Source organism: Anolis sagrei, chromosome 3, assembly GCF_037176765.1.
Source record: "Anolis sagrei isolate rAnoSag1 chromosome 3, rAnoSag1.mat, whole genome shotgun sequence".
NCBI classification, from domain to species: domain Eukaryota; kingdom Metazoa; phylum Chordata; class Lepidosauria; order Squamata; family Dactyloidae; genus Anolis; species Anolis sagrei.
In genome coordinates this window covers 224,005,956-224,032,977 of record NC_090023.1, presented here as the reverse complement: position 1 = coordinate 224,032,977, position 27,022 = coordinate 224,005,956, and the positions used below count along the sequence as shown (strand labels likewise).

Below are 27,022 nucleotides of genomic sequence, written 5' to 3'. Positions count from 1 at the left end.
ACTCAATCCACACCCCACCCCCAAAAGAGGCCCAGCAGTTTTGATAGCTCCTAAAACCTGCAGAAATGTACCACTTTACTGGCTGTGATTTATCCATCACAGGAAGCAACTTCAACCTATCACCAATTCATTGAAGAGATGGGACCCAAGCTCTAGGTTGGCAGTTCAACAGCATACATGACAGCTAGGAAGGTAAAAGGATAATAGGAGACAAATATACACAAACTCTACACACAATATTTCTCCACATGTCATCCCTTCATTGAAGGGTGGTTCTATTGAAGGTTGATTGAACATCTAGAGCCAAGAATCTTAACAAAGAAAGCTTGAAATTCATACTGAGGTTTCTACACATTTTGAAGCAGTGGTGACTATGGTCCAAAGCGAAAACTTCATCCTCAACATTTAGAGGTGGGAAATCTCACTCTGAGGAGATAGTGGCCTCCCTCTGCATTCAGCTAGAGCTCAGGAGGAAGACGTCACAATTTAAGCTATTGCCCACAGCTTATTTTCTCAAGTGAGCTTGCCTTTCAAAATTAACAAGAGTGGCAACAAAGATATAATGTTGGTGAAATAGTGGGTGGGAATCTTGTGGTTCTCCAGGTGTTGCTGGACTTTAACTCCTAGCATTATCATTGGGTTTTCTGGGTAGGGCTGCTTGGATTTGCAGTCCACCACATTAGAAAGCCATGGGATTTCCAGTTTCCAGAAGAGTTTCAAAGCCCATTCTAATCCCCATCCCCATTCTCCATATCCTTGACTTAGCTATGGGTTCCATGTAAATTACATTACAAGACCCATCCTGACCACCCATGTCTGTAAGCCAGCCAATTTCCATTTCTATCTCTCCTACCAAATTCTGTGAATATCCCTGGAATGTGAAACAATCCTGTCTTCATTTATTCTGTAATGTAGAAGCAACATTATGTTTCTCTTTCAGCTGCTTGGGATGTTTGTCCTTGGGGCTTGAGGACTTTAAAGGATTGAGACCGCATGTGACCCATAGGTCACAGCTTCCTCACCTTAATATGGAAGAGCAAATTGCATACCTGTAATTGGGTTTTTGAGTGGTATATATTCTATCCTTCTTGTGTCTTATACCACTTGGAATAAGTCACCACATTTTAAAATCACATCATATAAAAGGATGCATTTGATTAAAAAAATAAGGGGCAACAAAAATGTATAGAGGACACAGACCAAAGCCCAATCTTTAAGAAAACAAAAAAGTTTTCTAAATAGATCTATCTTCACCAGTTGGCAAATGACATACAGAGAGGGGAGTAGCCTCCACCTTACAAAAAAAGGTGGCCCATCCATGCCATGCATTCAGTACAGTTGCCAAGAAACTTCTCCCTGTTGTCACAATGCCTCTACCACATGGTAACCAGAGAATAGTCCTACCTCTGACTTTATAAGGCAATCCTTCATGCACCCTGTATTCAAGGCATCCCAGGCTTGGCAGGCTATCATCAAAATTTTGAACTGCAACTGGAAGAAAATAAATACCCAAACAGACATTGCATGATAGTTTTAACATGATCCCATGTACATGTCTTTTAAACTTTGATCCTGCACTTTGGACTCTCTATAGCAAGCATGGGCAAACTTCAGCCCTCCAGGTGTTTTGGACTTCGACTACCACAATTCCTAACAGCCTATCAGCTGTTAGAAATTATGGGAGCTAAAGTCCAACCCACCTGGAGGGCCGAAGTTTGCCCATGCCTGCTCTATAGCTTTGAAGACTCTTCAAAATTGGTCCCATATGAAATAGAGTACATTAAAAAGAAAATTTTTGTAGCCAGTTTTGAAACTACAAGACAGACGTTTGTAGAAGAAGCTTTCCTAGACTTAGAGTGCATCTATATTGTAGAATTAATACAGCTTGACACTACTTTAACTGTCATGGCTCAATGATACATAGTATCAAAAGGAGTTGTAGATTTACAAGATCTTTAGCCTTCACTGCCAAGGAATGCCGGTGTCTCCCCAAACTTCAGATCCCATGATTTCATAGCATTTAGCATGGTAGTTGAAGTGGTATCAAGTTAGAGCCTGGGTCTATTGCATAATTGCAAGCAACATACTCTTCTTGTGCTTGCTGCATGGTTGTGCACAGAGAAGGGCACTATTATTGCACATGAAACATGATGCAGAGAACTGTGTGTCCCGACCCAAAATGGCATCACCTTAACTGAAAATAGGGATCATGAAAAAATTGGCAACAGTATAAGATTTTAGACATTTACAGAAATGTACTAAACACAATGTTCAGATTCAGAACTCAGCAGAAAATGCTTCAACTGTACTCATAAAAAGAAAAATCACCCTGTTTAGCAACTCTAGGAAAAGCTGGGGGTTTTAAATCAATACATGTTTGATATATACCTATTTTATAGATCTATATGCCTGGGATCATGTAAATATTTCTCGGGTGGAAAGGGGTTACAACTGGAAAAAGTTTAAGTCCTGATGCAGAAGGCAAAACACTTAATGTTGAGGCATTGTCCTGAAAAATACTTTTAGTGTGGAAGCTAGTAAATCCTGACAGGCTATCTTACCAGATGGGGAAGCTTATCTCAACTAAAATTGTATCAGTGGCAAGATTTTTTCACTTCCCTACTTAAGACAAAACAAAATGTACACTTGATTAAAGGGTAACTGTTGTCCCATCAGTGAGTCATCCATCCAGCGTGCCTCTACTCCTAACTCATATCTATGAAGAAAAGCACAGATGCCCATATGATCACAAGTGGGGCCTTGCAGCAGTTCCAAAATTAGGCCCTTTGTTATGTGCATGTATGAGCTAAACACTGCCATGGCAATTCAGAAAAAGAACATATATTGAACAAAATGCAAAGTGAAATTGACAGAAGCAAGTAAATTTTATGATATGCAAAGAGATCTAAGTCTACTCCCTCAGATGCAGGGAATGAAATGCCTTATCTTCTGCTGCACAGTTCCAGACCTGTAACCTTAATCAATGCATTTGTATTAAATTATTTAAGAAAAGCACAACATGTTAATGATAATGGAAACATGAGTAGTATTTGGGGAACACACTGCATCATTTCCCTTCTGCATAGCAAGGAGTCTGTAGCAGTTGCACAAACTGAATCATTCATAGGTCAGCTCTGCAGACCATATAGTAGTCCAACACTGTCTGTGGGGAAAGTTAGGGGGAGAAACTTAAAACCTGATTCCCACCCCAGTACATGTGCTTCAGCCTCCAGCATCAGCTAAAGTGTCAGGCCTCTTCTATACTGCCATATAATCCAGATTATCGAATCTGATATTCCATATTATCCATTGTGAACTGAATTATATGAGTACACAGCCATATAATCCAGTTCAAAGCAGATAATCTGGATTGTATATGGCAGTGTAGAAGGGGCCTCAGAACTTTTGCTTAGGTGCAAACATTTTAAGAGACAGTTTATTAGTCAAAAGGAGTGAGAACTATTGAAAACTCTAGGGGAAGTAATGGGTTAGGTCAGACCTATTTGAGTTATAGCTTTGTTCCTGGACAGATGAATTTAAGGATAAAAATTCAAAAAGTTTTGGAAAGATTTATACTTCCCTTGAAAAATCAGGCTCACAATCTAATAATGCTTTTGGATTTGTTTTAGTATCTGGTTGACAACTGGTGATGGTCAAATGTCCACATTTGGCTGGTTCAGTCTGTTCCTAACATATATCTATGGGTGCATCTACACTGTAGAATTAATTTACTTTGACACAACTTTAACTGCCATGCTAAATGCTATGGAATCCTGGAATCTGAAGTTTGATAAGGTGCCAGCATTCTTTGGCAGGAAAGGTTAAAGGCCTTGTAAAACTACAACTCCTCTGATACTATATAGCAGTGAGGCGTGACAGTTAAAGTGGTGTTGAGCTGTATTGATTCTACAAAGTAGAGGCTCCCTCAGTCTGTGAAAGCTTCTGCTACAAATGTCTTTCTTGCAGTTTCAAAAATGGCTACAAAATACTTTTTCTCACAAAAACACAACTCATCAAATTCTGCCACATTTACTAGTCAATGCAACAAGGCAATAGTGATTCTTTCTTTCTATTTTGCACAGTGTAAAAAATGTGAGAAAATGCTTTAAACATGTATAAAATCTATTTGGGAAGGAAATACTCTCACCACATCATAGTGTATAGAATTTTCTTCATTTTGCCCTACTTACTACACAAAGAAGGACACAGCCAACACTAACATGCTTACTCTTGTGTCTTACCTCTATACTGGAGGAGAGATGGCATGATGTCAGTGGAGAAGTAGATTGGTCTGGTATCTTGCCCAGCTTCTGTAGAAATGTCTAAAGCTTTCCACGAGCATTCATCTCCATCCTCCTTCTCCTGGGAGCTTCTTTGAAAACACATGCAGGAACAACAACAAAACTTCAGAAGATTTGAAAGCAAGCTGGCATGTCTGAATTAAATTAGGAACATTGGGATGGGGTCTTCCTTCTGGAAGAGGAATCATTTTAAGTAATGCAAACTGAATAGAACATTAATTTGGGAGGAGATATCTGTGAGGAATTAATCTGGAAGGTTCCTTGTACAAAATTGCTGTTAAGAGAAAATATTTTCATGCAGAAATAAAAATTCATTAAAAAAACTTATCTCTAGAGTAGAATTTGTGGCTAAAATAAGATGCCTTGCTCTGCATTAGTTCCCAAAGCACTTTTCACAATACTAAAAGTTCATCCTCAAGGATTGTAGATGTAGATTGATTTGGGAGTAAGTGAAGCCCCTAAAACTGGGGTGCAAGTGATACAATGAGGGAGAGGTAAAGAAGAAAGGGCACTCAGCAGCAGCTTTCCTGGTAGCTGTGGAGAGCACAGAAGAAGTCCTGTGTTCAGGATTGGGAGTGGGATGCCAAAGACTCTGCGGGCAGGTTTGCCAAGAGCAAAGTCCATCCCCCAGACCCAGGTTCTAGGTATGTGATCCAAAGAAGTTTAGCCCATTTTAATTTTTACCCCTTCGTACTGCCAAATTGTGCAGGCCAGCTCTAGAATTTCAAAAACATGTGCTTTGGGGTGTCTATGGAAGCATTTTTGGAATGAAAACAGGACAAGATATTACTAAGTGCATCTAAGGCAGTGGTTCCCAACTTTTTTTTTACCAGGGACTACTTTGACATTAGTACCAAAAGGGTTATGAATCTGTTCAGTTTGGTTATTTGGAGTGCTGATTCAGAAAATTGTATTGGATACATCACATCAGCTCTAGTTTCTGACACAGAATATATTCCACCCAGTATTTGCTATTTGCTTACCCACAGAAAATCATATTTAATAATCTAGAGCTGATGTGGTAGTAGTAATCTTTCATGGGTAGTCAGCCTCAACCCTCCTGACATCCCTGTTGCCTTGGCACTATAAGGGGTTTTTGCAAGACCTGTTGCTCTCATTGCTGTGTGGTTTTGAGGCAAAAGTGTAGTAATGGTGAGGCTGCGGACCATATTTTTGTTTTTGTGGACCACTGGTGTCCTCGGACCACAGGTTGGAAACCACTGATCTAAGGTAAAATTTTGAGAGTGTGCCTTTGTAGAGTGGGTGGGACATTTAGTACATTTGCCTTTTGAGTCATCAACTATCCCTCCTACCAGTGGAAGGGCTGAGAAACTGGCCAAGCCAGACTTCCATTCCTGAAGGTGGTCAATATCCTCCCTGGGAACAAATAAATTCTCTATCACATGGGTGGGAATTGTGTGGCACATGGATGTATATGGAGGCATTGGTTTATACTGACTGTATCCCATTCCCACAAACACCCCCACCCTAACTTTCCAGTCCTTCCCACAAATAAATCAGCCTTAAAGCTCATTTTTATTAACTGGAAAAAACTCACTGGGGGATGTAGATTGTCAATTAATACTGTTTTGGAGGATCCCACCCATACCAATCAAGAATTGTCTCCAAAACCGAACAGAAGAAACCAGAAAATTACTTCCAATTCTGGGAAATAGTGGTAGTGCAGCCCATTCTATGACCTAAAAAGAATTCTCCAACTAACTTCTGAGCATGCCCTCCTAGCTCAATAGAAATCAAGACAGTTTTAGTATCCATTCATATACACATTGGAGGGAATGTTATTATACTCTGTGATGGTGACACTTGCCAAATTACTGAAACTAAATACAGCTTGATAGTGGCTCTAACCTTCTTCAGCATGGTTGCTGTGTCTTGTAAATAATGGTGTGCAGAAGCAAGAAACTGGAATTACATCCCTCTAGACAGCCATTCTGTAAGGGATAGAATAAGGTACACAACCTGTAATGTTATGCATTAAAAAGCACTTAGGCTTATCAAACCAGCATTACAATAGCACATAAACACTGCTGTCATGATCACACTGGGACTTTAGAGTTCAAATGAGAGCTCAAGGAGTCTCATAGAGACTATGTGGGATGAAGAGAAACTCTAGTGTCTTACAATAATATATTAGGTGTATGCAGAATATTAGTGCTGCCTTAAAGGTTATAGACAGGCACTCCCATGTGGATCAACAGAATCAACGTAGATGCTATTTTGTGGGGTTCATGGATGCATAAATGCCCTTCCTCTGTGTACTCTCTGACATGCTTGCTCTTATTTTCTCTCTGTGTGGGTTTTCTTGGGAAGATTTATTCAGAGGGGATTTGCAATTGCCTTCTTCTTGAGCCGAGAGAGAGTAGGACTTGCCCAAGGTCACCCAGTAGGTTTGCAAAACTAAGCAGGGATTAAAATCCTGGTTTCCCAAAGCCATTGTCCAACATTCAAATCACTACAACTTGTTAGCTCTTTTTTATTTCCTACATACATTTGAGATAATGAAAAATGAGATAATATGAAAGTCACTACCTCACATTGTCTAGCATCTAGCAGTACCCTGAAAGAACATAGTATACTTCCTCTTCCACCCCCAGCACAACACAGTTTCATGGGACTGTAACAGGAACCAACTCGATAAAGTTTTGCTCCATGGAAAATAAAATAATTGTTGCATTTCTCAATCTTTAACAAGTACTCTATATGTTTTCTAGTATTTTCTGGAGGTCTGGGAGAGCAAGAACTGTTCATTCCTCTCACCTACACAACTGCAGCTTGACACTACCTTAGCATTCTCACCTTCTCCCAGACATTAATGAAGTCTAAGAGTACACCTTTGCATTGGGGCAGAGTGTTGCATAAGGAGGTAGTGGATGTTTCTTTGTGCAACATCTCTAAAATGGTACAGGCTCACAAAATTGGTGTTCTCTGAGTTAGATCATTAACCCATGTAGATTTGAGCAACCTTGCTAAGCACACTGTTCTCCATCCTGGATACCCTAGTCTACATCACTTGCATAGAATTCCACCCATTGTTTTCAACTGATATAGTCCAATTACAACCCTATGCACACTTATACATACTTCTGTGATGACTCCAAAGAAGGGACCACAATTCATTAATCTTGCACATTTTTCTTTCCTGTAGAATGTTCAAAATTCAAAGGGTACTAGAAAATAGCTCTCCTAGCCAATAGTAGCTCAGGTCAAGATGTACCAACGTCCTAATTCAGTCTACAGAAGCTTCATAAATGTCCAGACAGTGAAGCAAGTAAATCTACCATGAGTTCTAACAAAGACCTTGGAGGAAATATCCAAGGTACAGAATCTGATCTTCTACGAGAGTGATTCCTAACTTTTGGTCCTCCAGTTGTTTAACTCCCAGAAATCTCAGTCAGTTTACCAGCTACTAGGAATTGTGGGAGCTCAAGGCCAAAATACGTGGAGGACAAAAGGTTGGGAACCACTGTTCTATAGGTTCTGTACTTTAGATAGCTCCTTGTAATGATGAGACTAAAACCCAGAATGGATTCACTATCCCAGTGATACTGCAGCCACTAAGCTCCACTGTCAACCACAAGGTATCTCAACTCTGAGGTTATTAAATGCAATATACAAATAGGCACTCATCATTAGGTTTTCTATCTAAGAAGATAGGAATATATTTTATCTTATTGAGTAACATATGATGTGTAAAGGGAGAAATAAAAAGAGAGAGAGAGAATGAATTGGTAGCTGACATTGTTTTCACTCAGGCTACAATCATATGAATGCTATGAATCTTGTAGACAAGAGAGAGAGAGAATTGTCCTTTCAAGTAAACAAGATAGCTAAAGAAGATGTTCCAGCTAGAACAAGCAGATGAACATAAGCACTAGAGTAGCTAAATTAAGCAGGTGTTTTGCCTTCAAAAGCTAGCATTTGGTCGAGGATGATGAACATTAAGGTTCATCATCCTCTGGCCTAGGCCAGATATCTAGAAACTAAATACATTTTCTGCACATTAACCCACATTGCCCTCTTTCTGGAAGGTGACAGTCAATCTTGACTCCATGTCTTTACTTTCACTTTCAAATGGATAGAGCATCATTAATCTTCTCTATGTGGCCAGATTCATTCATCTTTTTTAAATATGCCATGGAATTCAAGCTATTGTCCCAGTTTTTCACTGTCTGCAGAACACTTTCCATTATGATTCTACAGCACATTGTGTCATTTCACTTCTAGTGAACATGGGTACTTTCAATTTTCTCCTTCCCAAGGTCCCATCCCTGCTTACTTTTCGTTAACAAGTAAAAGCATTTCTTTGCCATCAGGCATTTGGGGGAGGATGAGGGGTACACTCCTGGGGAAGTTGTGAGCAGAGTCGGGGAGGATATTTAGTTTTAAATGCAATTTTTTTGTTATATCTTAATTGTATTTTAACTTATATCCATGATGCTTCCACCACCGTCACAAGCATGGCTGATAGGAATGAGGGAGAAGGCCTTCTCTGTGGTGGCCTCATCCACTTCCCTAGCCCTATGATATGCTGTTTGCAGTATCCCTTTCCCAGCCCTTTTGTACTTGGCCACATACATTTTGTAATCCTGGCCATTGGTTTGTTGAACCTCTACTGATGGAGCTGCAATGAAATGGTTTTTTAATATTTTTTATTTTTTAATATATTTAACAGGATTTTGGTATTTTATTATGCTTTTAGTTTGCCTTATATGTTGGAAACTGCCCTGAGTCCCTTTGGGGAGAAAGAGCAGTATACAAATAATATTTATTTATTTATTTATTTATTTATTTATTATGATTAAGATAGAAATAAAGTCTGCAGTGTTGTGAGCCAGAGAAGCTACATACTCTCAAGCAGTCAGCACAAAGGTAAAGAAAGAGTTATAGAAATAATGCCCAAATAAAGAGAAAGTTATGTATTCACTATATGAAGAGGAGATATGACTCCTCAGGAAAAAAATGTTTGGGAAAGTAGAAGACAGTAGGAAAAGAGGAAGCACACACTGTAAATGGATAGACTCAGTAAGGGAAGCCATGGCTCTGAGACTAGAAGAGTTGAACAGGGCTGTTGATGACAGGGTAACTTAGAAGTATCTCATTCATGGTTAGTCATAAGTCAAAATCAACTTGACAGGAGTTAACAACAATAATTTGCCTTAAATAATCTGTCAGTTTATGATGACCACATGAATTTCATTCAGGCAAGGAATAAGTTCATATATTGCAAAATATGATATGAGCAATACCTACTGAATAAAAGAAAGAAAGAAAGAAAGAAAGAAAGAAAGAAAGAGAAGAATATAATCTAGCAGCTTACAAAATCTGATTTAAAATGATTGAAGTTCATGACTAAACTATATAAAGAAGACAATCATCCAAAAGTATCCCCTTCTATGAACCATCACGGAGGTTAAGATCATCTGGGGAGGTCCTGCTGTCAGTCCCACCTCCATCGCAAGTGTGGCTGGCAGGGACAAGAGACTGGACCTTCTCAGAGGTGGTTCCTCAGCTCTGGAACACCCTCCCCAGCAAGATTAGATCAGCGCCCTCCCTCCTGGCCATGGTCATGGGATCAAGCTTTTGGCTATTATTGGTTATTATGATTGTGTACTGTACATTGGCATTGAATTTTTCCATTAGTATGGTGTAAACTGCCTTGAGTACTCCAAGGGGTGAGAAAGGTGGTATATAAATACAGTAAATAAATAAACAGTAAAATAACACGATAACATGATAATGGAGCCCCCGGTGGTGCAGTGGGTTAAACCCCTGTGCCAGCAGGACTGAAGACCGACAGGTTGTAGGTTCGAATCCGGGGAGAGGTGGAAGAGCTCCCTCTATCAACTCCAGCTCCTCATGAGAGAAGCCTCCCACAAGGATGATAAAAACATCAAATCATCCGGGCGTCCCCTGGGCAACGTCCTTGCAGACGGCCAATTCTCTCACACCAGAAGCGACTTGCAGTTTCTCAAGTCACTCATGATACGACAAAAAAACCCATGATAATCAATTATTTTATAAGGATCAAAATTAGGAATCTGCCTATCTTAGAGAAAGAGGAAATTAGATGTGAAATGAAGAAAAACTAGAAGAGCTCTTGTGGTTCATCTGCCTGGTAAAGAATTAAGCAAGACAATTGTCTGGTTTCTCTATGATTAGTCTGGAAGATGAGGGCATAACCAATTCCAGACTTGAAATGTTTCACAACTCCAAAGTGTCAGACATGCTATTTGCATTCCCCAAATTTTTCAGACATTGTATAGGTTTATTTTTAAAAAATGCTTTAGAAGACACTTTAAAGAAATATTTCTCAGTTAACTCGACTGATGAATATCAAGACTATAATAAAAATGTCAGCTTGCCAAGTTTCAGCAATCACAATGCAGTTCATGATTCTAACTCATGGCATGCACAGCTTGTGGTGGCCTCTGCGTGTGCTGGCTTACAGTTAAGAATGTATGAATGCACCATGTTAATGTAAGAAACAGAAGGCTATCAAAATGCCTGCATCACACAAGTCCCTTTAGGAAGGAGAATGAAAAAGCAGGACATGCAAGAGTCTTGAACAAATGCAGTTGGCTAGATGAGGGGTGCTTTAAACTAGCTGCTGCAAAGCCAAATCCTCAGGATTTGCATACAGAAAATGGATCTAAATAAAGCCATTAAATGAGAGCATTACCCAACAACTAAAGCGGTCATGGCTAGATTTGAAGATTCAGCATACTTTTTTAAACATTATTTTTGTAGGAAAGGAAAGAGCTGTGGGAGTCCGTATTAATGCCAAAAGTTATACTGCAGAAGCCGTCACTATTAGACAAGCTGTCCATTTGAGATGTGCCAGTGCAATAAGCTAAAGAAGAACCAGTCGAGGATAAATGGTTGAAGGAATTGTTCTCCTACAAACTGAAAAGCAGAGGGAGGAAAAAACAAAATTGAATTTTAGGGGCATTTTCTTCCTTTGTTCCTTTGTTACACCTTTCTATCCTGTCCTCATCCAAAAGAGTTTGCCATTGTATTAGCACAGAGAAAGAGACAGACAGACAGAAGACAGAGACAGAAACATGTCCAGATGTATGTACATATGATATTAGTTTCTGGGTACAAAAACCACACAGGAATTTTTAAAAAATGAGGATCAGCTTCTTTTGGAACACATTAGGATACTCCCACATCACCACATAATATCACCACAACTATTACTTCTCCATTGTCAAACAGTTTCTGCCGATCAGTTTTTAATAAGCATAATTTCAAGTACTTCTTAACATGCCTTAACTTACAGAGAATAGTTTTATGGAAAAGGATGAGATGCTAAGAGGAGATTCAAGAAAGAGTCCAAACATAACACAATATATTTTCCTCCCATGTGGAAAATAACATTTTACTGTATATCCAGGGCAGCAGTGAGGACTCCATTAAGTTGCTAACCCCAAGTGTAGTAAACCCTGTGCATCAATTTTACATTTTAAATATTTATTTATTTACTTATTTCAATATTTATTTATTGAAATAAACATACATTTGTAAGTGTTTGTTGCATACAGTACAATAGTTTCCAGCTATTCATATTCTATAATCATTTCTCAGTTAATATCTTTTCTTTAAGGGGTTACAGGGCCCTTCCACACAGCCATATAACCCAGAATATCTGTTCTGAACTGGGTTATCTGTGTCCATACTGCAATATATCCCAGTTCAAAGCAGAAAATGTGGGATTTTATTCAGCTTTGTGGAAGTGGCCACAGTTTTCTATTTGAATAGTACATATAAAGGCATCATAGGCTCAAAATTAGTATCAGTTTCCTACTTTAAATAATAGTTTTAACTCAATGTGTATTTTAATATTATAATTGCCTACATCTTGTTGTTAGTCCCTATTAGAGTAGACCTAGAATAGATCAATGGGATTTACCTATGTCTTGTTTCATCTTTCAACAATTGATTCAGTTGGTATACCTAAACTGGGATTAACCAATGAGATTTAAGCAAACATGCTTTGATATTATAATCTTTCTGTTTTGCTGTATTTGTTATGTTTGAGCCATTCTGAGTCCCTGAACTGAAAGAAAGGAAGGATTAAAATAAAACAAAACAAATGTAACATAGTAGCATCTTTGAGACTGAGAGAAATATATTTGTAGCATAAGCTTTTGTAAACTTAATTATGGGTGCATCACTCTATGCAACTGATGAAGTGGGCTAAGTCTATGAAAATTTATGCTACCAACTTTAGTCTCTCAGTTAGTCTCAAAGGTACACAAGATCATTTGCATATTGATACAGATAAATATGGCTGTGTCTTGAAAACATGGGATTTAAGTTCATTTTGACTTACCATTCAGAAACTGATCTGTTCTAGTTGGGACTAACAAAAGCGTTTAGGACATGATAAACTGCCTGCCTAAAACATTCAAATGACTGAAAACTTGTTCAAGGGAAAACTTGAATGAAATAGATTATTCTTCTCTATTCCATAGGCCGAGAATTCAAAGAAATGTCCCCAGTTCTTCTTGCAGATATATATATATATATTTAAGTTTCCTACTCAGATAGACTCATCTCTGAGTGGTGGGTCTCTATTTATATTCTCTCTCTCAGTGTTCCTGTTCACATTATTTAAGGATTCCCAACTTGTTTCATTATCTTCACTGCACATGACCTAAAGGCAAAGGTTCTTAAAGAGGAGAATCAAAATAGAGTTCTTCCTCCAAACATCTTTTTATTCTGCCCATGCTCCCCACCATAGCTGAAGACTGAAAATACATTCATAATCAAGAGTTCCACCCACCCAAGGATTTGCATTTGATTTCCATGTTATATAATTTTGGGTGTCTGTTGCTGAAGAGATGAAATGGCCATTTAAGCTCTGGGGTATCTAAAAATGGATGAAGCAGGGATGTTATCTGGAGTCAAATGATTAATCTAAAGTTAACAGCTACTGATATTCCAGTGTTCACACTGATATCTGGACAGCCACATTGATTTTAATTAAACACACTTTTTTTAAAAAAGGACATGTTTAAGATTGACTCACTAATCTTTGAAATTATCTTCACTCCTAAATTCAATTGTAATCCATAAGCAAAACCAACAGGTGCCATCTTGATGCTAAAACCAGTTGTGGCTGGTTGCTTCCATGATAGTGGGATAAAGAACCCACTCTAGGTTTAATTATCATGTTAAAGGGTTATTCAAGATGCAGAACTCTTTTTCCAAATTAGGCTTAGACACTTGGCTAGCTAAAATAAGAACAATATAGATTGGATTGAATCCACCATTTCCACCCCACCCCCAACATGACAGCCACCAGCTGCCACTGGCTAGAACAGGCAAAATGTGTCCTTCTGAATAAGCACAAATAAAGTCTGCCTGTCTCTTCACTTGGGACCTTTCCTCTGAACACTTGACACAGATAAGCCAATATATGGATTTTTTTAAAAAAACATACAATGCTATATTTTAACAATAAATAGACATTTCATAAGTGGGTTTTTGGTAACTGACTTTGCTTACTCCAGATGGGGCTTTTAACCGAGTACAATTGTGTTCTTTTATTGGTATGATTTTTAAATGTGTATCTTTTTTTAAAAAAAATCTTCATTTGGATGCAATTTCATTTCTTTTTTTCAGTTGTAAACTGCCTTTAGCCTCAATCATAGAAGAAATGTTGTGTATAAACTGAATAAATACACTAAAATAAATAATATTTGGATTTAAATGTTACTTTCCATCCCATACTTTTGGAACAGGGGGAGCTATAAATAATTGAAAATTGGCAATCACTTTGAATGTATTTAAAATCTCATATGTATTCTCATCAGTGAATTTGCTGGAGCTGCGACTCTGACAATTGTCACCATCACTGTAGTGCAGCCAGCTTCAAACATTTAATTTTAAGACGACATCCCCTACCCCAAATCAGCATGGTCAGTAGCTTAGTTGGCTGGGGATTCTAGGAGTTGTAATCCGCAAAAGTAACCTTTCTAACATGTTGTTAATGCTAACATTGAGAGCATTTCTTCTGTGCAATTTCTTTCACGTTTCTCTGATGTGGTACGCCTTGCATTCCATTCCACCTAAATAGCACTTTGACCAGAAAACTTTCTATAATTAATTCTGTATTTGAAGCATGCAGTTTCCCTCAGTTCCTTGCTCTTTCACCTCATTTGCATCTGGTCCCTCACCCGCACATATTTAATATACACATGTGATTTGCAAAGCATTGCCACAAAACCTTCCCAATCTTGATGCAACTACCTGTATAATTCTATCAACCTACATTTGTACGAGTTTTTTAAAAATATTGTGAACTTGTGATCTAGCACATCAGTCATTCATGCAAAAAAGAATCCAGATGCAAATGTGCATACACTTGATTACATCAAGGCTCCCTTCTTTGCAATATTTTGTGAATAGGTATATACACATTGGCACAGGTTGAATATCTGGTTATCTGTTATCCAGAATGCTTGGGACCAAAGGTGTTTTGGATTTCAGGTTATTTTCAGATTTTTGAATATCTGTATTTGCACATATATACATAATGAGATAACAGGGAGATAGGATTCCAGTCCAAACACAAGAAAATATGTTTCACATGCACCTTATGCACATAGACTGAAAATAATACGATATTATTAATAATTTTGCACATGAAACAAAGTTTGAGTACATTGAAAGCAAAGGTACTCACTATCTCAACAACCTATGTGGACAGTTTGGAATGTAGGGAATTCTGGATAGGGGATGTTCAATCTGAAACATGGACTGGGTAGACATACATTAATGCAAGGAATGAACGTAAAGCTAGAGCAAACAGTGCATACACAGGACTGCATTCACTCTGCAAGAACAAATAAATGCAAACAATGGGGAATTCCTAATGCAGAATTCCCAGTTTGGAAGCAAAGTCAGCTAATACAACAAATAAATTTTAGACTCTAGGAATAAATTGCAATGTGAAGAATTCTGAAGTTCCCAATTAATTCAAAATTATCCTATGGTTGACTGGAGGCAGAAAAATACTAGGAAGGGCGGGTTTGAGAAGTTTTCAGACATCACCAAAAAGATGCCAGGTACCACAGAAAGAGCTGTCTGAATACATCCTCATCTGAGTTTCTATGCCATACTAACATTTTTATAATGGGTTTGCAACTTATTACAGGTAGTATAATGGAACAAGTCTGGTATATCCTCTGTAGATATTCTGCTTCAATTCCCTGTTGTGGATAGGTATATTTATAGAATAAGGACATTGCATACATTGATGTGGGGTTACATTGCATCGAAACTAAAAGGATTTAATTCCAATTAACATATGCGTAGTCCAGCATTTAACATGTTAGACTGCAACTTGGAAAATTCATATTCAGGAATTGATTAAACCATGCAACTTACTGTATGATCTTGAGCAATTCACCCTCTTTCAGTTGGCCAGGTCTTCCGCATAAATCTGTGAATGTAAGGTGATAGGAGAAGGCATGAATGCTTCCTGAAGCTCATTTGAGGAATGGTGGGTTATAATTGTAACTAAACTAACTAACATATAAATACCAGAAGTTTAAAGGGTGTCTTTTCCCCCTATAGCTTGACAAATGTACCCTCAAAAACCACAACAGAAAACGTTCTTTTCTCTTGTCTATCATATCTTTACTTCAAAACAGCATATGTAACAATGCAATTGTATTGTGTTGAATATTTTTTCAATTAAATAAAAATAAAGTAAAATAAAATAAAATAAAAAGACTGCATACACCTTTTACCCAGCTTTATTTCCATAACAGCTTTGTGGGAATGAAGACTAATGACAAGGTCACTCAGTGAGCTTCATGGCCAACTGTGGGTTGAATATGGATCTCCAAAGGCCTCAGTCTGGTGAGTATATCTACCTTCCAAGTCACCCATCAATTTATAGTGACCCCATTAATTCCATAGGTTTTCTTAGGCAAGGGATACTGAAAGGTGGTTTACCATTCTCTGTCTTTGAAACAGAAACAGCAATTGGGGTTCCTTGGTGGTTTCCCATCCAAGTACAAAGCAGGATTGGTATTACTTAGCTTCCAAGGCCAGCCAGGATCCCTTGCCTTCTGGGTATTTAGCCTGGCATACTAACTGCTATGCTACACTTGCCTTTATATACCAAAGCTTCAACTTCAGACTGAGTCAACAATAGAGAAACAGTATTTGTACTCTCCATTTATGGTCACGTGACAGAATCCAATCAATATGAAGTGCCTTTGAGAACAACTGAATCCATCAGGAAAGAGTGAATTATATGTAGCATACAATCTACTGAAGTCAACACAATTATAGAATGTTTTGGTTCCATCAGCTCTCTTTCTCTCTATAGATGCATATGCAAACAGATTTGTGTGAAAAGTAACACATCCATAGACCTTGAAGACAAAACAAAACCTTTTACAGATTCAAATGCAGCTGTTTATTGTATTCTAAGGACCATTCTGTTCACCTTCTACACTGGCACAATGTTTGTCTCAGACTCCTTCCCTAGAAGCTCTCTTGTCTTTTCAAACATTTCTTCACAAGGATGCAGATACATGATGGAACAGATATGTGGAATGAGCACACGCAAAATTGGAATGAGCTAAAAAGAGAGTGAATGAGCCATCCCAATATACATCTGCATATTTCCAATAAATGATAGACTGATAAGGAAGCAATAACACAAAGACAAGACAGCTATGAATTCTTAGTGACATGAAGCAATCAAAGATTAAGAGTAAGAATCACAGAACTGTCATCTAGCCAAGCTAGCCAAGTTAATAAAGTTGTCTCTCTGCATCTAGAATACCAACGGTGGCCCAAGCATCTATGCTGGCTTGTCCGTATGGTTTTCAAATAGCCATCCATTTAAGGAAACTACTTTAAGAACTGTTTATGTGCCACATAAAACCTTTGTTGTTGCTGCAACAGAATGCCTTAATATCAGAAACAATCTGAGGTTCTATAATTAAGAAGTACAAGGACAAAGCCTTGAAGAAGTTAGGAGGTTAACTCTTTCCCCATTTATCATATTCCTTTTATCACCCCTCCTCCAGGCAACAACTAAACAAAGAAAGTTTTTGTGGGAAGAAGATTAGTATCTCCTACCCACACACCTTATTGATGTTAGAAGTGCTAGTCTGCATTTGAAGACAGGTGTCTGTTGCTTCTCATGGCTTCCAGACATCCTTTGTTATGTGTAGTTTTCAAGGGAAGGAATTTAGGTGCTCGCTCATTAAAACACAAGCATGCCACTTGAGAAAGCTTGACATTTACTACAAATTCAAGAAATAGTTCTGTGTTTTTTTCCAAATGCAGCTAATTCTCAGCCATTCAATGAAATAAATTGGGTAGTTATAGCTATTGAATGATTTATCTGACAGCAACATATGTCGTCAGCATAAGGAGCTGCTGAGGAAGAAAACAGAGGGAAACTATAATTCAGCACTGTATGCGTATGCACTTTAAAGTCCCGTGTTCACCCCATAATAGTTTCTTTCTTAGACAATGGACTTTAAAGATAGTCTGCATAGAGCCTGGTATTCTTGAGTGGTCTTCAATGCAAGTATTAACAGGGAGGATTTGGTGCCTTATGGGTATGTAGGCCTAATTTAGTACTAGAGTGGTTAAATTCGCAGGGATACAATCTGAGACAAGCAATTGAAGCCTTGGTCTCAAATGGATGAATTTGTCAATTTTGATTTTTCACGCATTCTCTCATACACACACACAACCAATCTAGATTCTTTACATTCCAATTATGAAAATTTTTGCATCTTTAAAAAAAACAATAACTGGCAGAGAAATCTTGTCCATTCCTACAACAATACAGTGGGAGAATGTGCTTGCTCTTCTTTCTAAATTTGAGTTTGTCAAGTGAGAATGGGGAAACAGCTTCAGGACTCCTCCACTTCATCCTTTTCAAAGGAAATGGCTTGAATTGTTACCACTGGAAAAAACAATCCACATAAGTTCACATAGGGGACAATAAGATGGATCATGGAGCAGAATTGAAGGTCAGCAAAATTAGAAATTTTGCTTTAGCTTGAGGCCACAGTTGTCCTTTCTGTTTTCTAAGTACCTGAATTTGGCCACTGACTACATGCTTTTTCCCTCTCTCTTCTAAAAGCCTGTTTTGTTTTCAAGTGCTTTCTCTTATTTTCTTTTTTCCAAGTGATTATTCCAGATAGTTGCCTTTGTCAGGGGTCTGGATATCAATCCCTCCAAAATAAATTACAGGACTTTCTCTCCGTTTGTCAGTCAGGTGGAATATTTTTCAAAGATGTTCAAGTGCACAAAAATTGGGTAAATTGTGTAAATTTGCAGGTTGTTAAATTGCACTAATTACTACAGTAGCTGCTGCCTTGTTCCATTATTATAATCCAAAGCATGGGACAAATTGTTTGCATCTTGTTGACGATTATAACTGTTGTTGCTATTATTATTATTATTATTATTATTATTATTATTATTATTATTATTAATCTGCCTCTCCGCATGGACCAAGGTGGGGAACAACAACATATGAAAATACAAAATTAATCAGTCTTAATCTTGCTCTGTGTATGTACATGCATGAGGACATGTGCAGCTTTGTGTGTACTTTGCTCCACAAAGGAAGATATTTTTTCCCTGAAAATAAAGTTGGGGCATTAAATTACATGGGTTCTTGACTCTTCACCAATTAGCATGTCTAACAGGTAGTGATCCTCTAGCTTCCTTCTCCTTCTTTGCAATCACTTTGCTAAATAAAATAATCCTCAGATATCATATAGAAATCATAGAAATATCATATAGAAATCATAGAGGTGAATGACATCACAAGGTCCATCCAGTCCAAACCCAACCACACAGGAACATACAATCAAAGCACTCCCAACATAACTGCCAATCATACTCTGTTTTTAAAAAAAAACCAATGAAGGACACTCCACCATCCTCTGAGACAGGCCCGTAGCCAGGATTTTGATTCGGGGGCGAGGGCTGATTTTTTTCAGGGGGGTTTCGGGGAGGGCTGAGTTTCAGGAGGGCTGAGTCTGAGTGAAAGAGGGTCTAGCCTAGCAAACCTTTTGTATCATTACCCCAATACCCCCATGCATATGGGATATATTGAGTATGGTGATCAGACCATAATATGAATAAACATAACAGTTTAAATAATGCACCAGTAAGGCCTTTTTGCGAACCACCATGAGAATTTGGGGGGGGGGGGGGTGAAGCCCCTCAAGCCCCCCCCCCCAGCTACATGCCTGCTCTGAGACAGTCTGTTCTACCATCAAACATTCCTTATCATCATCACGTTTTCCTAATACAGTATATAGATAGAATTACTTTCCCTATAGTTTGAATCCATTGCTCCCAATTCCATTGGACCCAAACCTGCTGATGTTTCTCACCCTTGTCCTAAACTGGAGTTAGTAAATGTATGAAGCACTGAGGTAGATCCATCAATATTGGTGGGATCCCAGTATCTGGAGCAATGTCCCCTGATGCACCCAAAATTGATTTTGCATCTGAAATTCACCAGTGCAGTCCACCAGTCAAGCACAGGAAGAGAAGGGTCCCTGCAGCTGCACACCTCTGGTCTAGACACTGCTTCTTAAACTATGGGTCCCAACCCCAAATAGGGTCATGTTCAATGTTGGATTCATGAAAAATTTGGCCACTAAAGGTTTTCTGCATACCACCAACTGTCTGTTTTAAACATTTACACAAATCAGTTAGCAACAATGTGCTGTGTTTATACTAGACGACTCTACAGGAAATACTTCAACTGTATTTCATGAAAAAGAATTTTAGCCAATTTAGCAAGTCTTGCAAATGCTGATTTATTATCAGCAAATGTTTGATTTTATGCCTATTTTATATACCTATATACTTGGGGGGGGGGGGTCACCTAAAAATACCTTGAGTAAAAAGTGGTCATGAGTGGAAAAATATAAGAGTGTCTATTGAGTCTGAAAAGTTCAAAAGCTGTGAAACAGTCTTGGGGAACAGATGTAACCCCAAGGTTGCACTTTGCCCACAATAGCTTGAAAAGCAGGTTCTTCCGTTAGTTACCCTTCAGACTTATTGGGTTTAGTGATTGCCTGGGAATTGTGTAGTTTACAGTCCAACACAACTGGGGGATGCCAAGTTAGGCAAGCCTGCTTTAGTGTCTCCAAAATAGGAAGATATGAGTAAGGGGGAATAAAAACCCTAAGCTATTACATTATTGTTTCCTAGCTCAGTTCACTCAAATGGGGAAGACGCTTCTTTTGTTGTTACACTACTTGATCTATAGGGAAGAAAATTCCTTCTCTACTTCATCATTTGGCCTAATCAAAGTTTCAGCTGAGGAAGAGGTTATATTTCTTCTGGCAACTGCTTCTGACAAAGGCTGCATCATGATTTCAGAACTCTGGACAATTTTCCTCCCCACAAAGGAAGGAAAATATGGAGATCCGGAATAATTCAATCATATTTTAGTCCCTCTGGAATCGGTAGGATTGAAATTAGTTATAGCTAACTTGTCCTGCTGAATTTAATGAGACTAAACTTTGGCTAAATCTGGATCCAGTTCCTTGTCTATACTTCCCGGTATGGTAACAATCCAAAATCAAGTAAATCTAGACCTTCATAAAAGTACAATAGATGGTGTCTTGGGCCCCGGGGGGGGGGGGGGAGGTTGCTTTGCTATTATGACTATAATAATTCAATTAAATGCATTACAACATGAAAAACTTATTCTGTTGCCTATTAAAAGCATAAGTATATGAAAACATTTCAGTGACACCAAAGATGTATTCAAAAAAAACATTAGCTTTTCTGTTTATGTACAGTTTGTACTTTTCTTCTTCTTCTTTTCTGTGATGCTATTCAACCAATTTAGAGGTTGCTGATGAATATTACTTTTGGCCAAGGGCTGCTGGTTTTAATTGTGGTGAGATTATTGTTACCAGTGTGAATCATTTTGGAATATGAAGCCAAAGAGTTTAATTTGAATAGCTTCAGGGGCAGGCAGGTACATAGATAGTCAGTTTGAGATAAAACATGTTTCCAGAAGTTGAGCTTCCATACTAACATAGTTTTGATTTCCTGAGACCACAGAATTGTTTTGGGGTTTTTATGAAAGCAATAAAAGAGAATTGTCATCAAAACCACAACTTAATCTCAGAATTTGACTGTAGCCCATGTAAAACCAGTCCTACCAGAAGACAGAGTAAAGTGGTAGCCTAAAGGTGATGATTTTGTGTGGCACGCAAGGGCATCGTATTGTTATATTAATAATGAGGGAGAAGACATTATTTTACTGGCAATTAGGATACAAGTATATGTGGGATTTTTCTGGGTCAGGTGTCAAAATGACTTGGTAAGCCTTAGGCACTCTGAGTTGGAAAGAGGAACATTTAGTATTCTGCTTCAGACAGCAAAACAACTTTTAATTGCCCTTTTAGCCAAATGATTAGTCATTCAGAGGAATAATCCACATTCTTATCTCCCACCTTCCCAAGCGTATGGTTATCCTTGTATGATGTCTTTTACAACTGGTTCCCATTCCCAATTGATGGCCAACCTGAATTCAGACAAGTGAGTGCTGGCTTCCATGTACTTGGTATCACATGTAGGCAAAAAATGGGGTTAGAATGTAACTTACGTCACAACAAGTGCTCCATTATTTCACCTTCAAACAGTCTTCCGTTTGAAGATGCCTTTTGTTTGAAGGATTGTCCATTCCAAGTCTGGTGTGAGTATTTAAAATAGTTCTTCTCTGCTAGTTCAGCCCAGTTATGGAATATCTTTGCTTGAGAAGTCCAATTGATACCAAAGTTACTGTCATTCTCACACCAAGTAAAAAGCATGTTTACTAGAGCTGTGGTGGCATGACATTCACATGAATCATTTTAATTTGTTTTAAAGTATTGCTGTGTTTTAGTGCTAAATAGATTTTAGCCATTTCTATTATATTTGATTTATTATATTAATAACCTCATTTTCTTCCAGCACATGATAAGTTACTCATCATCCCAAACTGTTTTCAACTGTTCAAGTTTTAATGAATAATAAACATACATCTCCTCTTTTGAGGGAAAATGCAAGTAGACAGTAGGCACCCTAAATTGAAATGAGCCTCAAAGCGGTTTGGGCAATGGGAGTGGGAATGGAAAGACATAATTTTGTATATTTACAGGGAAAACACAGAAGCGTATTTCACTATGGGATGTGGAACACGTTAACTGTGTTTCGCTATTATGTGTATTACGTTTCTATATTTTGGAGTCATAATTGCTAAGGTTCTTTTTAACACAAAACCAAGAATGCAATAGTTTTTAAAAAAAATCTAAATAGAAAATTGGAATTTTACCAAAGATATTGCATCTGCCTTTGTGCTATGTCTCTTTAGCTTGATCTGTCAAGCACCACTTTCCAGTCAAAATAACAACAGTTAAGTATGTTTTACATGTTAAAATCACCTAAATCAATATACATGTTATGGATCCTAGAAGTGGGGCATCAGCCCTCTTGCAAAGTGTGAGCTAGGCGAGTGTAAAGGCCCATTGAAATTTGGAGCATCAAGCCTCTTATGTAGTTGAGCCTCCTTAGGAATGTTTTGATCAGAAAGTTACAAAATTAGCAAGCCTGAAAAAATAAATCATGAATTCAGATCTCCAACAAACAACAAAGACTAAATGCCATTTATTCTATGCATGTTTGCTTGGTAATAAACTCCACTGAATATATCTAAGTGTATATATATCTATATATCTATATATCTATCTATACACACACACACACATCTAATGGTGCTTGTAAGAATGTTTATAATTACGGATGACTAAATTGTCATGGATTGGTATGAGCAGCATCGTGCTTTTGGGTACTATGATAAGTTATGTGATGACCTGTGAGATTCTAAACCCTAGAAAGAAGTAGGCCACATCTACACTGACCGTTTCATGCAGTCCAAAGCTAGTTTCAATCTATGGTGAGAGACAACAAAATCGCATGAAAGAAAACTCTTAATATGCATGGTTTCAGTAATCACCATCCGGGCACAGATTTCCTAAGTAATCATCTGCACAGTGAAAACACTTTCCTCAATGCCAGTTTGCAACTAGATGAAATAGTCAGTGTAGATGTGGCTATAGACTGTCCTACTCTTGGTGGACTTAGGAAACATCTATACCTTTTCGTTCTTTCATTGAGGGCCCATTTGCCTGCTGGAGGGGGAGGATGGGGCAGAGGAGAATTCAGGATCACTTTTAGAGAATAAACTGGAGCAGAAAGGCCTATGGAAGTACCATGACTCAGAATTATCCTTGAGGAAGTAGCATCTGCAAAGTACATTATTTTTCTGTGATTTCTGCTTCTACTGTTTATATGATCTGAAGTTAGTTTCTCTCACTATGTTGGCCTTTAAGGATTGTATTGAAGCATGACATATTGTGTTGAGGCACAACATTGTGCCATTGTAAGCCACCTTGGGTCCCCTTGTCAGGGTAGAGAAGGGTGGGTACAAGTATGGCAAATAAATAAATAAAACAAGGACATCCCTGGCTGAAATCTGAGTCTTTAAATCACAGAGGTAGAAAAGATCCCAGTTTTACCTTTGGATTCTTGCTTGTGCAGAAATCCAAAAGCTAAAACACCCTGAGAGATGGCCATCCAAGCTCGACTTAATGATTTCTAATGACAAAAATACTATCATTCTCCAAGGGAGTCCTATGTGTGACCTTGTCATAGACAATTATAAGCAGAAGAAAATATATTATACATTACTATATTAGGTATAAGAATTTCATTTGTCTAAAAAATAAAATCCATTTTCCCTATGGCCATAGTGATAGTCCAATCAATTAATACAGTATGGGTTTTAAGTGGAATAAATTCCTAAAAATGCCAATAAGAGAGACTTAAAGTTTGAACTGTACAGGCGGTTTATATTGACATGTAAGCTAAATATACAGGAGGCTTTTTTCTTCCTTTCCACCTTTTTGTCCTATTTATAGATCCCACCCCCCATTTTAAAATCCAATACATGTGGGATTTCTCCCAAAATAAAAAGGGAAGCCCATCTTTTGCTTCTTTCTTCCAGGGAAAAGCCCTCACTACATTATGCAATCCTAACTAAATAATACAGCCGGCCCTCCACATTTGTGGGTTTGCTTTTTGCAGATCTTATTAATCATAGATTTGATTAATATTTCTCTCTAGGAATGTTTCCATGTTCAACTTCCTTTGGATGTTAATCATAAAGCCATGCTGAAGGACCTAGAGATTCCTAGATATTAGGGCTGTGCAAAACTCCGGATGTGGGTCGTAAGTTGTATGTATTTCAGTAAATTCATACTTACAACCTGCATTACGAAGTCAGCACCATGCCCCCGCACACATACATACACACACAGAAACAAATGAAAATATCCTTTTACAGAGATTTTGTAAGAAGTTTGTTGCTTTTTGTAAGCCACTGTGAGTTAGCTTCTTCTTCAGTACAAACAAACTCTACTGAGTGATGCAACCAAAAATGGTATGTCACATGTTCTCCTCAGCTTATCAGAGCTGAAGGAGAGGGAAAAGGAGGAAGAGCTTCCTTTAAATTTTGCATGTGCCATGCAAGTTTGGCTTAGTTTGCCTCAGCTTAGGATTCCTTTTAGGATCACCACAGCCAATTTTAGGATTCTTTTAGCAAAAGCTAGAGTAGGAACACTACAATATATTAGTTGTTTTTATTTGTATAAACTTTTAAAAATTCCTAAATGTCAGTGGATAATCAGATCTTTCTGAAACTTGGCAAGAATGATGTCTTGCTCCTGTTCCGTTGCTTTGAGGAATTTCCAGGGGATACCTCTTTTGGTTTTTTTTAATGGGCAAAATTTAAAGAATTCCCTTAAAGTCAGTGGATGTGCAAATCTTTTGGAAACTTGGGAGAAATTGTGTTCTGGTTATGTTGTGTCATTGTGGAGAAATTCAAGGGGACAGCTCTTGCAGTTTTTAAAAAAGAAAATGTTGTTTGTAAAAATGTAAAAACTTTCCTTAAAATCAATGGATGAGTGAAATGTTCTGAAACTAGGAGAGCGGTTATGGTGGTAAATGTGTGCTACAATTGTAGCAATATTCATTCCTGATAGCCTTATAAATTAGGGGAAAGGGAGCCCTAGAAGTGTCCCCATTGGTGCAAATGGGCGAATAACATAACAAAAAAAACTTACTAAAGTTTCAGAACTTCATATTATATATGACACATACACCTTATGAATTCATCAAAACACTTTAAAATCAAAATGGGGGACACTTGAATTTTGTAAATAAAAATTAAGTGGATTTTTGGCATTGTGCACACTTCTACTAGATATAATACTTCTCTGGGTTTCTGTAGTTGCACTAGAAGACCTAGAGATTCCTAGAGAGTTGTTCTTTCAGGTAAAAAGATGTGTGTTCTGATTTACATTTCCATAGGTATCTTCCACCCTTCCTCTCCAAAAAACTGGAGAACCTACTGTATTTTTCTCTAACAATTTCAGGGGTTTTGACTTTGGGACATTCAGAACTCTGGCCAGCTCACATGTTTTGCCAGAAAGCTTGTTGTAATACTCTGAAGATTAGGTTGTAAGACTTTTACGACTTAGAAAAACTTGTGAACATGGAGGTCCTTGTCATTTAATAGCCTGGTGAATGTCAATAAATCAAAACACAGCTGACAGCATTAGGCACAAGAATAAAATTAAGTTGGCCTCATTTTACTTAAAGTAGTAAATGTCATTTTGGAATTATTTAGAGATCGAAAACTAAGACAGGGAGTCATCCAAATTGCTCTTTTAGATTAGACACTGATCTTTGTTCATACATAGATGGCAGCAAAGCCTCTAATCCTAACAATTTTGTAAGTATCACTAATTTTCTTTAAACCATCAAAGAAAAACTGAGAACATTATCAAAACAGACTCAGTTGCAGATTCAGAAAGGACATAAAACATAAAGACTGGTTAAGTTCAATATACTACAAAGAGTCCGAAAGAAGTTACTAACAGGGATTTCAAGTGCTTACCTTTTTTCATCAGAACTTCAAATTTTGAAGAGTGTTCTAAGCTTTACAGGGCAAGACAACATGGAGAGATTTAAGAAGATTCCACAAACATGGGCTTCTGAGGTGGGATTTCATGCAGACGAGGTATCAGGATTTCACAAGAAAAAAGAAACAGATCTGAGAGTAAGGAAACCACAGTTATAAGTAGAGAGATACATGTCCTACATATATCTCAACATATACTTTTATGACTCACAGCAACTAACCAGAAAGTAGCCTGAGCTATAACTTTTTGAGGAAGGGGCTCCAGACCAATAAGTGTTTTGATTGTCATAAACTAGGTCACCTACAAAAATCACTAAACCTGTGTTTTGACAAATAGCACTTAAAGGGTTTCAGTCTAAGAATGCTCAATTAATACAGAAAGCCTAGAGTTATAAAAACATATACTAGCAGGTTTATGGTAGTACACATAAATTAATATAATGCCCTGCATTGCATTCAAGATATAGTGGCAAAAAGAAATCGCAAAGCTTCCAAATCACAACCTAAATTGAATTTCAGGTAGCCCTGTCATCAATGGGTCTAGAATAGCTTAAATCCATCCATTTAATTGAGTTGTAGATCAAATTGCCTATCTGTTAAATCCCCCAAAGCATTTCTGTTAAATCAACTTGCTACACATACATGA

The 27,022-nt window shown here is 37.8% G+C and overlaps 1 long non-coding RNA gene across 1 annotated transcript; it reads right to left on the bottom strand.

The window, feature by feature from the left end:
• Window positions 1-27,022, bottom strand: LOC132769871 (uncharacterized). Its single transcript, XR_009630930.2, has 5 exons — window positions 26,353-27,022; window positions 15,720-15,774; window positions 6,171-6,253; window positions 4,242-4,372; window positions 1-1,491 (listed from the first exon to the last, which is right to left on the bottom strand). It is a non-coding gene; the product is annotated as an uncharacterized lncRNA (long non-coding RNA).